The sequence below is a fragment of the Chrysochloris asiatica genome, unplaced genomic scaffold (assembly GCF_000296735.1).
Source record: "Chrysochloris asiatica unplaced genomic scaffold, ChrAsi1.0 scaffold00247, whole genome shotgun sequence".
Lineage (NCBI taxonomy): Eukaryota > Metazoa > Chordata > Mammalia > Afrosoricida > Chrysochloridae > Chrysochloris > Chrysochloris asiatica.
In genome coordinates, this window is record NW_006408765.1 from 2,493,626 (window position 1) to 2,507,940 (window position 14,315).

Below are 14,315 nucleotides of genomic sequence, written 5' to 3' on the forward strand. Positions count from 1 at the left end.
TGAAACTAAACAGATAAAAAAAATTAGAATAGTTAATAGCAACCTATCTGTTTATTATATTTTCAGATTGAGGAATCTGAAGGTTAGTCAAAAAGTTTTGCTACAAAAAATCACAGACCGCATTATCAAGCAAAAATAACAAAATGTTAAGCGTTTATTTCTTAATATATCCTCCATCTGAAGGTGTAGCTCCACCTCTCAAACACGTCCCCAATTAGTTATGGTCATTTTGGTTTACATATAAAAATGACAGTATCGCCATCCTTGAGGAATTTGAATTGTGTTCCTTTTAAACGTTATGTGAGTTTGGGGAACAAAAATGAGTCTGAAGGAGTAAGATCAGGGATGTAGGGTAAAATGGTAAGACTGTCCAATGAAATTCTCACAGAATAGCCCTTTCTACCCTCAAAGATTAAGAAGCTCTGGTAACATAATGGTTACAAGTTGGGCTGCTAACCTCAAGGTCAGTAGTTCAAAACTACCAGAAGTTTTGTGGGAGGAAGATGAGGCTTTCTGTCCCCGTAAAGATTTACAGCCTTAGAAACCCTAAACAGGGTCACTATGAGTCAGAACCAACTCCACGGCACACCACCACCACCACCACCTCTACCTTCAAAGAATGAGAGGGCACACTGTCATGATGGGGGGAAAAAATTCCTTGGAGTAAATTTCCTGATTAAAAAAAAAAACACCCTTACAAGATTCTATTAATTGACATCCAGTCTGTTCCAATGCAGAACAACCCTGTATAGGGTTTCCAAAGAGTAGCTGGTGGGTTTGAACTGCCAAATTATGACATTTTTATTACATAGATACCTTGTCTAAAGACATGCACTGATCACAGAGATATGTTTAAACATGTTTTGTTTGGAATGAACGTGTGCATGTACAAACTAGAAACGTAGTGGTGGTGGTTATGTGTCGTGGAGTCGGTTACAGCTCATAGCGACCCTGTACAGGGTTTCCGAGGCTATAAATCTTTACTGGAGCAGAAAGCCTCATCTTTTTCCAGTGGAACAGCTGCCAATTTCACACTGCTGACCCTGAGTTAGAAGCCCGATTTGTAACGATGACGCTACCAGGAAACATAGTAGCAATATATATATATATATATATATATATATATATATACACACATATATATCTATATCTATATTTCCCATTATATAGTTGTTTGTTGTTAGTGTCATGGAATCAGTTCTGACTCATAGTGACTCTGTATATGGTTTCTGAGGAGCTGCTGATGGTTTAAACTGCTGACCTTGTGGTTCGCATGTTAAAAAGGAAGACATGAGACTTTTATTCTCAATAAATGAGACAATAAATACGGAAAATATTAGATAAACAAAAATGTTATAAATTAAAGATGCAATGTGAGAAAGACTAATGTGCTAGGACTAATGAGGGAAAAGAGCCTTGGGAAAGCTTCTCTGTGGAGGTGATATTTAAACTGAGAGCTGAATGATTACAATGAGCCATATGTGCAAAGTTATGCAAAGGAGATGTAGTAAAGACAGAATAAATACTCCTTGGTTTGGCATAAAATGGATAACAAAAACCACTGTAGCTAGAGTGTGGTGGGTCAGTGGAGAGTGACATAACAGGGGTCAGTTCAAATGGGACCATGTTAGGGGTAGGAAGCAAATTTCATTTGCAACCTCATTGAAATAGAAAGAAAAAAAAAATTTTTTTAAAGATCTTAGCTCCTGTGTAAAGAATGAATTTAAGTTCCAACTTATATCAACCCTGTCGAGGGTTTTCTGAGGAGTGACTGGTGTGTTGGAACTGCCAACCTTGTGGTTATCAGTCCAGTGCTTATCCTAAAGCACCACACTGGGACTCCCACTGGTATTTTAAATACCGGTGATATAGCTTCCAGCCTCACAGCAACATACTAGGCCCCAATGTAAAGCACCTGGTAACCCTTGGAAGCCCTATACAGTGTGGCTATGAATTTGAACTTACTAGATGGCATTTAACAATACCACCAACAATTTATAAAATGGAATCCTGGTGTAGAGATGTGGGATAAAGCACTGGACCACAAGGTCAGTTTGAACCACAATGTTGGCAGTTCAAACTCATCAGCTGCTCTTTGGAAATCCTATATAGGGTCACTATGAGTCTGAATAGACTCAATGGCACTTGACAACAACAGCTACATTTATAAAATACTTAATTTCAACAGTTCCTTAATTACAGTGAGTTGTGATTTGATTGAATGTATAAGATAAACAAAAATATTTATAAAATGACTGGGGTGTAATTAGTACTCACACAATTATGCTATTATAAATACTAACAATATTTGGATCATTGTTGTTAAGTGCCATCGAGGATTGAGAGATGTTAAGTTAATAAATAATAAGGAGGTCTGGTGGACAGTCAGTTAAGCCTTGGTCTGCTAACTGAAAGGGTAGTGGTTAAAATCCACCAACAGCACTATGTGAGAAAGCGCTGACAGCTGCTTCTGTAAATATCTCCAGTCCCAGAAACCTGATGGAACAGTTCTACTGCATCCTACAAGAATCAACTTCTACAAGAATCAACTTGATGGTAGTATGTGTTTTATTTGATTTTGTCAATAAGCAATGAAAAGATAATGATTCGAACTCCAGTCTTTTTAAGCAAACAATTATAGTTTTATTTTTAAGTTACCTTGAGGAAATTTGGGATACATGGTAGGAGTAAGATTGTGAAAGATAATTTTAAGCAATGAGATATTACACATGGGGAGATTTCGAGTAAAGATGTCATATGCTCATGCTTTCGTTATTGAAAAAAGACATTTCTCTGGTTGCTGTGTGAAGGACACATTACAGAGATTTAAAATAGAATCAGGGATATATGTCTCGGGAATGATATATGTAGGTCTTTCATTCTGTCACTTGCTAACTCAAAACTTGGAACATAGAGAAATAAAGGCCTGGAACCAGGTACAGAATGAGGATCTAATAAAGCTCCAATGCAAGACGCACCTGGAATTAAACTAGCAGGATCACAAGAGTTGAGTGAATATTAGAGGATATAGATCCTAAAAAATAAGGGAATAGAGATTTTCAAGAAAGAAAAGAAATCACCAACATTTAAAAACGAACATTACCAAGTTTACAATCTGACAATTTGTTGACCATTATTTTATGATGGAAATATGGGAGCGGTATATGCTATAATGTCTCAAAGACTCATGATAGAAAAGGGTGTAGCAGCCACTCTAAAGGAGAGTGTGACAAAATAGTAAATTTTAAATTTTATAAAACACCTATCACACTATTTCTTATGGACTCCACAACTGCTCTGCTACCTTCCATTCAAGACATGATCCAAACTAGCTTTAGAAAAATTAACAAAATACTTCCTTTGAATGGTAGATCCACACCACCTCAAAACCAATTTATAGAGCTGTAATCTGAGAATCCTTCTTTCACCAAGATAGTTAAATGTGAATTAAACTTTATTTGAGGCAAAGGAGAAATTACTACAGAAGTTAAAAACCAAATCAGTGAATTATTGAATTCTTAGTTTGAAGGTCACTTTCAAGGTCACAGGACACAGATACAAGACAGAAACCAATTTGATAGCCTATCTGAGATAAGAGAATTGAAAGGAATTTCAAACTGCTCAAATATTGGTCAAATTTTGTTTCTTATCCCGTGGGTTGAACCACAATATAGGAGACATACTGGGGAATGGGATCTTTCTTAAGCTTAAGGACTATGCATAAAGAAGTCAGCTGCTCTCCTACACACTTGCAGAACTTTGACTTTATGCAGCTTCACAGAGATAGAAGTAACCGAAAGATTGGAGATAGACTGGCCCACGGAAAGACAGGTATAGCATCCATATCCTTCCAAAGGAAGGCCAAAGGACCAGGTGATGTTGAGAACAGGAAGAGATGCAGAGTGGGTTGTATATTTTTCAAACCTAGGCCAGTAATACACCACTCATCTGTCAGTTTGCACTTGTTGCTGTGATTCTAGAAGCTATGCCATAGGTATTATAAGTACCAACAGAGTTACCCAGAGTGGACAGGTTTCACCTGAGCTTCCAGATAAACAGAGAGTAGAAAGAAGGAGAAAAGGACTATTTCTAAATATTTAGTCACTGAAAACCTTAGGAATAGCAGTGGAACATTGTCAGAAATTACCCAAATATTGAATAGTGAAACAAGATGAACAGAAAAGAATATTGTCAGATATAGCGCTGCAAAATGAGTCCCTTAAGTTGGAAGGCATACAAAATAGGACTCTATCCCACCTATCAAATATAGCAACAGGCCAGGAATAGATACATCTCAAAAGGATCTTCATGGACAGGAGTAGCTGGAGTCTTATCAAAAGGCAAGTCATATCTGAGTGAAGCTTAGAAAATTCACATGGAATTTAGAGCAATCCAGAGTTTGTTGTTGTTAAGTGTCGTTGAGTCGATTCTGACCCATAGCGACCCTATAGAGGGTTTCCAAGGAGCAGTTGGTGAGCTTGAACCACCAAACCTTGCAGTTCAAATGGCTTTGCAGTCTGGCGCATTAACCCACAGCGCCACACCAGGACTCCATAATCCAGAGTAGAAGGGGAAAAATCATAAATTTTGCTTAAATTAAATTTTGCATTAGATAAAAGATGGCTTTATTTTTTATTCCTAGTTTTTTTTCCCACAAGTGAATGTGGGAATTTCAAATTCTTAAGGAACTTTACTAATAGTAGTATTTTATGTTAAGTAAATCATATTTGTGGTTATTGTTGTTAGGTACCATCCTGTCTGTAATGACACATAATGGCCCTATATGCAACAGAATGAAACATGGCCAGGCCCTCACAATCCTTGTTATTTCTGAGTCCACTGTGGCAATCCATTTTGTTGGGTATCTTCCTCTTTTTGCCTGGCTGTCCAATTTTTCAAATATGATATCCTTCTCTAAGACCTGTTCCCTCCTGATAATATATCTGAAGTATGAAAGATGAGTCTGGCCATCCTGGCATCCAAGGAGAACTCTGATTGTACTTCTTTCAACAAAGATCTGTTTGTTCTTTTGGCAGTCCAAGGTACTTTTAATATTCTCCAACACCATTCTATAGTCTTCCTTATCCACTGTTCAACTTGCACATGCATATGAAGTTACTGAAAATACCATGGCTTGGGTCAGGAAAGACTTAATCCTCAAACTGACATCTTTGCTCTTGAACATTTTAAAGAGGTCTTGTGCAGGAGAGTTGCCTAATGCAATACATCATTTGATTTCCTGACTGCTGCTTCTATGAGTGTTGATAGTTTATCTGAGCAAAATGAAGTCACTGACAACTTCAGCCTTGTCTCCATTTATATGGATGCTATTTATTGGTCCAGTGGAAAAGATTCTGGTTTTCTTGACATTCAGATATAACCTATATTGAAGACTGTGGTCTTGGATCTTCATTAGTAAGTATTTTAAGTCCTTCGCTTTCAGCAAGCAAGGTTGTATCATGCGTATACATAGGTTGTTAATGAGGCTTCCCAAAATCCTGAGGCCATGCTTTTCTTCATAAAATCCAGTTTCTCATATTATTCGCTTAGAATACAGACTACATATGTATGGTGAAAAAAATACAACCCTGGTTCCCACATTTCCTAATTTTAGGCCACTTGCTGTCCCTTAGTTCTGCTTGAACAACTCCCTGTTGGTCTCTGTACAGGTTCCTCATGAACACAAGTAAGTGTTCCGGATACTCATTTTGCAATGTTGTACACAGCTTGTTATGATCCACACAATCAAAAGCTTTTGCACAGTCATTAAAGAACAGGTAAACATCTCTCTGGTATTATCTGCTTTCAGCCAAGATCTGAAGTCAGCAATGATATCCCTCATTCCACATCCTCTTCTAAATCGTGCTAGAACCTTTGAAAGTTCTGTCAATGTACGGTTGCAGGCATTATTTTAGTATCTTTAGTAAAACTTTACTCCCATGAGATAATAATATTGTGTGATCAATAATATTGTGTGATCATTTCCACATTCTGTTGGGTCACCTCTCTAAGGAATGGACACAAATACAGATCTCTTCCAGTCAGGCAGCCAGGTAGTTGTTTTCCAAATTTCTTGGCATACATGAGTGAGTGCCTCCAGTGCCGCATTAGTTGGCTGAAAGATTTCAATTCGTATTCAGTCTATTCCTGGTGACTTGTTCTTTGCCAATGCCTTCAATGCACGATGACCTTCTTTTGGGATCAATCGTTCTTGATCATATGCTACCTCTTGAAATGGTTGACCATCAACCATTTATTTTGATACAGAGACTCTGATTATTCCTTCCAACTTCTTTTGATGCTTTCTGCATCATTCAATATTTTGTCCAAAGAATCCTTCAATACAGTAAGTTGAGGCTTGAATTTTTCTTTAGTTCCCTCAGTTTGAGAAATGTTGAGCGTATTCTTCATTTTTGGTTTTCTAACTCCAGGTATTTACACATACATGTCGTTATAATATTTGACTGTCTTCTAGAGCTTATATTTGAAATGTTCTGTTCAGTTCTTGTACCTCATCACTTCGTCCATTTACTTTAGCATCTCTATGCTGGAGAGCAAGTTTCAGAGTCTCTACTGACATCCATTTTGGTCTTTTCCCTCTTTCTTGTTTTCTTAATGACCTTTTGCTTTCTTCCTGTATGATGCTTTTGATTTCATTCCACAAATCTTCTGGTGCATCAAATCTGTCCTTCAGATGATGTCTAAATTCTGGAGGTATCTATTCAAGGTCATATTTTGGCTCTCCTGAACTTGTTTTAATTTTCTTCAGCTTCAGCCTGAATTTACATATGAGAAATTGATGGCCTGTTCCACAGTCTGCGCCTGGCCTTGCTTTGGCTGATGATATTGAGCTTTTCCACCATCTCTTTCCACAGATGTAGTCACTTTGATTCCTGTGTGTTCCATTTGGTGGGGTCCTTGTGTATAGTTGTCTTTTATCTTGTTTAAAAAAGATATTTGTAATGCAGACATCATTGATTTTGCAAGATTCTATAATGTGACCCTCAGCATCATTTCTATTACCAAGGCCATATTTTCCAGCTATTGATCCTTCCTCTTTGCTTCCAACCTTTGCATGTCAATCACCAGTAACTGTCAATACACCTGATTGCATGTCTGATCAATTTCAGACAGAAGAAGTTGACAGAATTCTTCAATTTCATGATCACTGGCTAACACTGTTTGGTGCATAAATTTGAATAATAGTGGTAATAACTGGTCTTCCTTATAGGCATATGAATATACTTCTATCACAGACAACATTTTACTTCAAGACAGATCTTGATATGTTCTTTCTGATCATGAATGTGACACCATTTCTCTTCAATTTGTCATTCCTGGCATAGTATACTATGTCCTTGTCAGATTCAGAATGGCCAGCCCAAATCAATTTCAGCTCACCAGTGCCTAGGATACTGATGTTTATGCATTCCATTTCATTTTTTACAATTTCCAATTACCCTAGATTCATACTTCAGACATTCCATGTTCTAATTATTAATGAATATTTACAGTTATTTCTCTACAATTTGAGTTGTGCCCCATCAGCACATGAAGTGCTTCACTCCATTTTTTATTCCATTCACATCATTATGGTCAACTCTATTTTGAGGAGGCTGCTCTTTCCCAGTTGCATTTTGAATGCCTTCCAATCAGAGTGGCTCATCTTCTGGCACTTTTTCTAACAATATTCTGGTGCTCTTCATCATATTTCAATATTCAATATTCTGGTGCTGACAGTGTTCCACTGCTATTCATAAGGTTCTAAATATTTGGAAGTAGTCTGTCTCTCCTTCTTCCAAGTCAGTCTTTGTCTCGATACTTAGCTTAAACTTGTCCACCATGGGTGACCCTGCTAGTATTTAAAATACTCCTGGCATAGCTTCCTGAATCACAGTATGACAAACTGATGGATGTGTGGTGGTTTCTTAGAGTAACTTACATCAAAATGAAAGACTTGTAGGATGATTTGAGAAAAACAGTGAATATTTCCAAGGGTCACTGCAAAAGAGAAGAAACACTACTAATTGTGAGGATCTAGAATATGGCGTAAGTCTATCATTATGTTTTTTTTCTGGTCCATAAACAATATAAACGTCACATTTTATAGCCAATATTATATCTAGTATGAACATGAACTGACTGTCATTTATATTATGTTAAACTATTGTTGTTGCTGTTGTTAAGTGCTGTTGAGTCAATTCTGACTCATAGCAACCTTGTATAGGGTTTCCAAGGAGCAGGTGGTGAGCTTGAATCACCAACCTTACAGTTCAAATGACTTTGCAAGCTGATGCCTTAGCCTACTGCAGCACGCCAGGACTCCACATATTAAACAATAGGATTACAAAAACTAGTAAAACAACACATACTTCCGATGGGCTTCTTACCTATTTGAAAGGAGATATACGTAAGCAGATAAATTATGTATTGAAGTGACCCTACACAAACATTTTACACTAGAGTTAAAAACCATCTTGAACTTTGATTTCAAATATTCATGTATTGTGCTACCAAAATATTTTTATACAAATACAAAAAAAAAAAAAAAATTCTACAGCCATATATGAGACTACCATCAATATCATATGTTTGTTGTCAACCATTAAAAAGCAACTTATCTGGGATGTCTGTCTACTTAACACTGTGTATAAAAAGTGCTAGACAGTACTATACTTGTTCATATAAGCACATCAACAATTACTGATTTTATTATAAGTCTATATTTCAATGTTAGACTAAATAGGGGTTAATTTCATTTTTAAAAACAAGAAATCACAGAACAGACAGAACTTATCTTTAAGATTTTCTCAACATCACATTAAAATTTAAAAAAATAAATGCTGAAATTAAAGTCAAAGAACGTGTTTTCAGACTTGGTGAAAAGAAGTGAACTGCATTAAAAACAAACAAACACTTAAATGTTGAGTTAGTCACAAGATATAAGGAAGACATAATTAGCATTCTAAGATGCACTCATCAGAGAGTACTGGTTGCCTCTTTACTCACATACTGTAAAGCTATTCATACCAACAGCCGAAGATGCTCAAGTATGCCAAGTTTCACAGGTGCCTCCTGCAGAAAATCCCACTCCTCTCTTTTAAAGCACAAATCTCTATTCACATGGGAGAGAAACTTACCAATAGAGAGCCTATTTTTAAAAAAAATATTTGAAGCCAATTTAATTTGGGACTTGAGCAGTTGTACCTCTCTTAACAACAGGTGCAGAATAGTACACTGACTCTCTTATAAGTATCCTTGAAAGGATCTCTTTACTTGAGTATTTTAATGCCATGTGTCTTAAAATGAGACTGGAATTTCTTGGGTTCCCCAGCTAAAATGCATCAATTCTTCAGTACTGTACCTAATTAATTTTGCTAATGAAAAGATCATCTGCCAATACATTTATGGGTTTGTGCACATTTTCATTAAGATAATACTAATTTTTTATAGATGTGATTTTTTTCACAAAAAGGAAAACAAAACTCCCATTCTTAAATGAAAACAAAATTTCTAAAATTCTTTGTTATTTCTTAGTAATGAGGATAATTTGATTTCTGTAATTCCAAACCACACCTTCTTGACTGCAATCCCAATATTCAGAGAGAGTTGTCTACAGCACAATCTAGAGGGAAGTGCACTACTAGGGATAGATGCCAGATTTAACACCCCCATTTACTAACTCTGAATGACTTAATATTTTGAAAAATGACTTAATAGTTTGGTATTCATTTTCCCTCTCTGTAAAGCAGAATACTAATGCTAGCCTTATACTTCTCAATAGGTCAGTATGAGAATCAATAGAATAACAGTTATAGAAAACAAATATGAAGGTAAATTTCAATTATAAAAGGCAAATACAAAGAATAAATATAAAAAGTAAATATCAAATATAAAAATAATTTTACCTCAGAATAAAATATTAATTAGGCCACCATGAATTTGGAAAAAATTTCTTTAAATTCATAAGCAGTAACCATAGAATACTTTAGAAATACTTCATCAAAATTTAAAAATATATCTGTTCTTGTAAGGACACCAATAAGAAAATGAAATCGCAAGCCATATTCTGGGAGATAACATTTACAATTCATATATTTGACAAAGTAATTGTATTTGAATATGTAAGGAAATATTGTACTTTAAGTAATAAGAATACAAATAGCTCAACAAAATGGTGAATAAAAAATCTGAACAGACATTTCACAAAAGAAGACATATGGATGATAAACGAACAACTGGCATGATGCTTAGCATCATTGGTTATGAGAAAAAGAAAAGTTTTCTGTAACATTTCAATCAGAAAGTAGAAAGGAGCTGAGATTATATGACTAGTTAGTGCTAAGAAAAGAATGAGAAATTTTGATGTTTTGATACTTGGCTTTGAGAAAAAGAAAGGTAGATTTTATAGTAATTTTATTCTTAGTTACTGTACTTAATGTTTATGTGTACATATGCAGATTTTTAATTTAAGTAAAGAAATTATCTGAAAAGTACAGTGATCCTAGATGCTAATTTGTGTGGATTTTTGTTCCTCTTTTAACAGTACTCACATGTTAACCTCTCAGAAACAGTTTTATGTATAGGAAAACGCAACTTTCAAATGGAAATTTTAAAACTACAAAATCAATGTGCTCTGGAAAAAAATTTACCTATCACAAGGCTAATTTTTTTGTTTCAGGAATAAATTTTATTTAGAAAATATAATGACCTTGCTAGACTGGAGAGAACTGAAATAAAAAGGAGAATAGAAATTCACCTGGATAATTGCGAACATAAAAGATTTCCTCAAAGACTGGAAGCAATTTGAACTTTTCCCTTTTGAGATTTTAATATCTTGGCTTGCTTTCTAAGCAAAGAAATAAGTGGAGAGAGGCTTGATATCTTTTTCATTCTATAACATAAAGATGATTTGTAAGATACTCTCAATAAAAAATTGAAAATGTTTTTATGTCTGTGAAAATGTCATAGAATCCTGTATCAGCAGGGAGTGGAGAAAGATGAATGACTGGAAACCTAAAGATCAGTCAAGTTACCATTATGAAGATTTTTGTCAGTTGAAACACAGCAAGAGTCTTAGTCTCAAACAAAACAAAACTCCAAACCCACTGCCATCAAGTTAATTCCAACTCATAGTGACTCTACAGGACAGAACAGAACTGCTCATTTGAGTTTCCAAGACTGTAAATGCTTATAGGAGCCTCATCTTTCTCCAGTAGAGTGACTAGTGGGTTGAACCACCTACCTTGCTCTTAACAGCCCAGCACTTAACCACTGCACTTAGAAGGGCCCCTTTCTCAGCCCCAAGTCACCTCCAATACTCTAGGATTGCTATTCCTTCAAACCATGTGTCCATTTAATTCAACTTAATTAAGCTATGAAGACAATGAGACAGAAGGGCCAGATGAAGATGTTTTGATGTTGTCAAATCCTGGATGCAAACAGATATTGCTTCACCAATGAAGCTACTGGGAAGCCAAGGTTTCCAGATAAAAATGAAAAACCAGCTGAGCATTTTCCCAAGGTAGATTGAAGGAGACACCAAGCTTTCTTCGTTGTTCACCCATGGGTATCAGAAATCTTTTGTGGATTTGGAAAGAAGCGATGAATGGCAGGAGAGCGGTGCTTCAGCAAATGACATCTCTGACACTGAAACAGTTCTCTCCTTGACCTACTGTGTGGATGCACTAGGGCTGATTCTGAAAACACATGTTGTTGTTGGTAAGTTCCACTGAGTTGGTTCCAACTCATAGTGACAATGTATAGGGTTTCCAAGGAGCAGCTGATGGGTTTGAACTGCTACCTTGTGATTCATACAAACCTGGCAGTCTAGTGCATTTTCCTGCAGTACTACATACAGTAAAATGTATTTCATGGACACTGACCAATCAAAATGAATCTCAATTAACCAGAATTGATATTAGACAACATGCCAACCAGCAGAAAATGCTGAGAAAATACTAAGTTATATTTTGACTTTTTAAATTTCTTCTCAAAAGTCAACTTTTTAGTTGGATAGTATCTCTTTAATAAGTTCTAACTGCAGTGTAAAATTTACTAGTTCATAAACAGACAAGCATTTGAACTGAAAAGTTCTTGTTTCAAGCTCACCATCTGCTCCTTAGAAACCCTATGCAGGGTCGCTATGGGTTGGAACCAACTCGATGGCACGTAACAACAACAACAACAACAAACAGAGAGGCATATAGTTTTTTTGTTTTGTTATTGTTTTAACCAGATAGTAATCTGAAGCATTTAATTTCCTGAAAATCACAATGTCACATTGTCACACTTAAACTTCCAAACAGAATGTTACGTACTAATTACTGGTCTCATAGACTCACAAGTTCATGCAAAAAAAAAAAAAAAAAACGTGATGCAAAGTTAACCAGATAGGGCATTACCGTCCAAAAACACACTAGAAATAAGCCCCACTACTTATTGCATATTGCTGTTAAGTGCCATCAATTTGATTCTGACTCATAGTGACCATGTATAGGGTTTCTGAGAAGCAGCTGGTAGGTTTGAACTGTTGACCTTGCTGTTCACAGACAACTGCTTACCCTATAGTGCCACAACAAGTTCAATAAAAGATAAGAGGGAGATAACAAATATTTAACAGCCATTATGGTGGTACTTGTGTGTCACCCAGTGCTGAGCATCTGGTATACGTGAATTGCTGACCTTGTGGTTGGCAGTCCAGCTTGTAATCCAGTGAGTTACCAGGGCTCCTTATTAACATTCATAGTTCTTGTTGTGGTCAAATGCCTTGGAGTCAGTTCTGACTCATAGTGGCCCTATATAGGGTTACTGAGGAGTGGCTGTGGGTTTGAAGCACTGACCTTGCAGTACAAATCAACCTTGTGGTCCAGTGCATTATCCTGCAGAACCACAATAGAATTGTTATTAACAGCCATTGTTGTTGTTGTTATGTGCCGTGGAGTCGGTTCCAACTCATAGCAACCCTGTACAGGGTTTCTGAGGCTGTAATTCTTTACGGGAGCAGAAGGCCTCATCTTTCTCCCGCGGAACAGCTGGCAGTTTCAAACTGCTGACCTTAAGGTTCGCAGCCCGATTCGTAACCACTACGATATCAGAGAGCCAGGAAATTATATGAAGTACATACCAGGACACATGAATTAAATACAAATTTATCCCTTTGAAACACAAAACCTAACTCCTCCCTCATACCTCAGTTATTAAAGTGGTTCACAGCAGGTGTCTGCCTCCAGTGTTGATAAAGAGGAATACGATGGTACCATAGTAGGTATGTCTGTGTAAGGATTTCTATTCTCTAAGGATAATTTCAAGTGAAATCATGTACAATCTGTAATGAAAGCTGAATGGGTAGCTAATTCAGAGTTTGGGACATAAAAATTTATGATGACCCTGCAATATTTTGAGTGAACAATGTTATCATCAATTCTAGGGTCCTGTTATCATCAACTGCACTGTAAGAAAATTGCAATATAATATGCTTTCATTGGAGGTGGTGACTTCATATTCAGAAAGAGTTGCATCATTAAATAAGTAAATAAAAAATACAAGTATATATATATGCATTGTTTCACTTTTGCATTATCTTTTTCAGGATAAAATTTTATTGGCTTTATAGAACAGTCTGCTTTTCATGGTTACTTACAGCCTGGAAAAAAATCTAAATATTTCCAGCATTTAAAGGTAAGAGAAATCTCATCTGTGAATATATCTCATCTTGATATATTATGAAAGTGACTATTTTATCAGCTTTTCATATGATCTATCCCTCATGCCAATACTCCTCTGATCTCAAATCCTATTGCTATCCCTTTCTCACTCCTTCTAGCCACAGGGGGTCCATAGTTTCCCTTCAGTACTCTAAGCTAGATCTTTCCTTATGCCTTTGTACATGCTGCTCATTCAGCCTGTAAATTTTTCTCCCAGATGTACAAGTATATACAACGTACTACTCTCACATTTCCTTTGAGTCTTTTCTCGTAACTCTATATAAAACTGTACACATTCACACACAAACCATCCACCACTTCAATCTCCAGCCACCACTCACACGCACGCTCTGTCTTCCTTCATTGGCTTTTCTCCATAGCACTTGTCATCTTTTAATACCGTATATAATTTGATTATTTACTTTCTTAACTCACTAAAATACAAACTCCAAATACGAAGGTGTTATTTCTTATTTTGTAGACTGCTGTATCTCTTGTATCTATAAATGGAATTCAATAGTTAATTGTTGAATGAAAGAATAAAGGTTTAACCTGGCTTTGTTCCAGACCACTGTGATAAAGTGAATATCACAGTAAAACAAGTCACAC

At 36.2% G+C, this 14,315-nt stretch overlaps 1 protein-coding gene across 2 annotated transcripts in view; it reads right to left on the reverse strand.

The window, feature by feature from the left end:
* BRINP3 (bone morphogenetic protein/retinoic acid inducible neural-specific 3) overlaps positions 1 to 14,315 on the reverse strand; it is a 737,483-nt gene that overhangs the window by 100,079 nt on the left and 623,089 nt on the right. The window lies entirely within an intron of this gene.